The sequence below is a fragment of the Nestor notabilis genome, unplaced genomic scaffold, assembly GCF_000696875.1.
Source record: "Nestor notabilis isolate BGI_N333 unplaced genomic scaffold, ASM69687v1 scaffold12302, whole genome shotgun sequence".
NCBI classification, from domain to species: domain Eukaryota; kingdom Metazoa; phylum Chordata; class Aves; order Psittaciformes; family Psittacidae; genus Nestor; species Nestor notabilis.
Window position 1 is genome coordinate 19,874 of NW_009917047.1, and position 1,558 is coordinate 21,431.

The window sequence follows — 1,558 nt, forward strand, 5'->3', positions numbered from 1 at the left end:
GTGGCTCTGCCTGGTGCCAGGCCAGAGCTTTGCCCCCCACCTCCTCCTGCCCCTCCATGTCACCCTCATCTGTGTCCTCCGGGGAGTGCTGACTGTGGTCCAGTGCGTGTGTGTGTGTGTCCCTGTAGCTGAGCTGTGTCTGTCAGGGGGTTTATAGGCACCAGACCCAAGTGCCAGCTTTGTTCTTCTCTGTGTGGCAGCCCCAAGAGCCCCCCACCCTTGGTCCACAAGTGACGGGGAGTTGGAGACCCCCATGTGCAGCCCCCTTTGGGCATCCAGCCCCGCAGCCTGCTCCGCTTTACACCGCAGTGACCTGTCCCTGCCCAACTGGTGAAGATGTTCTGAGCAAGGTGCAGTCAAGCAGCTCCCTGCAGACATGCCGGGGGGGCCCTGCTGGTATCCCAGGAGGGATCCATGGTCCCACACAACACTTGGGAGATGCTTCTGAGCCAGCCCAAGCCTGGCAGCCTCCCACCGTTATCCCACTATGGCCAGTCCCTGCTCCAGCGGGATTAGGGTGGCCTCCCCCCAGCTGGGGGTTGCTAGAAGGGGTGGGGAGGGTGCCCTTCTCCGGCCATCCTGCATCTGGGTATCCGAAGGTGTGTGTAAGTAGCTGAGGGGAAAGCAAGGCTGGCCTAAAACCGGGTGAGTAGGGGTGCTGCAGCTAGCCCAGGGCTAGCAAAAGCTGTGGTGGGTTATGGCTGTGGGCTGGTGCGAAGGTTTGTTCTAAGGGATGTGAGCACGTGGGGGAAAACCTCTTCCTCCACCATGGAAATAAAGCTGCACTGTGCTAACCCCACACAGCTCTTCCTCTGCTCTTTGACACATCCCATAGGTGCTCAGAGGAGTACCGGCTGCTCCCCAGGCACTGCTGGGCTGACCCATATCTCTCTGTCTGAGCCAAAACCCCACATCTCCCAGCACAAGCTGGAGCTGCTCCACAGGGGATGGGTGATATGCGGGATGGGAGCATCAGCGATGGGCGACCCGTACCTGGGCATGTGTTCTTTCGGGGATGTGCTCCTTGGCCACAGCATGTCCCCTGGGCCAGTGTTGCTGGGCAGAGATAGTCCCAACCTTTCCTCCTCTGCTGCAGGACCCATGGGCTGTGCCTGGCTGTGTCTTTTCATCAATCCAGGTCTCAAGTGTCCCCAGGGTTGCATGAGCACGGAGGAAGAGGCAAGAAGTCACTGCAGGGAAGCGACCAGCAGGACGTGGGTACCAAGCCCAGCACCTCCTCTGGTGACGCAAGTCTAACAACGCCTCTCACCTACAGCCAAGCCCAGGAAGCTGTTTGAGGCACATTTTCCAGCTGTGAGCTCCGTGGGAACTTGTTTTCCTCTGGTTTCACGACTTCACTGTCCCCTGGCCCAGGAAGGCAGCAGCTCCCTCCCTGTCGCAGGGATGCTGCAGCTCTGCAGCCCTCTTGTGGCACATGGCTGTGTCCAGGATGGGAGGTCGGGAAGAGCTTGTTCAAAATGAGACCATCAGCCTGGAACTAGGGTTTGAGCTGGACAAAACCAGCCGGACCCTGACCCCTGGACACAGGGCACAAGCT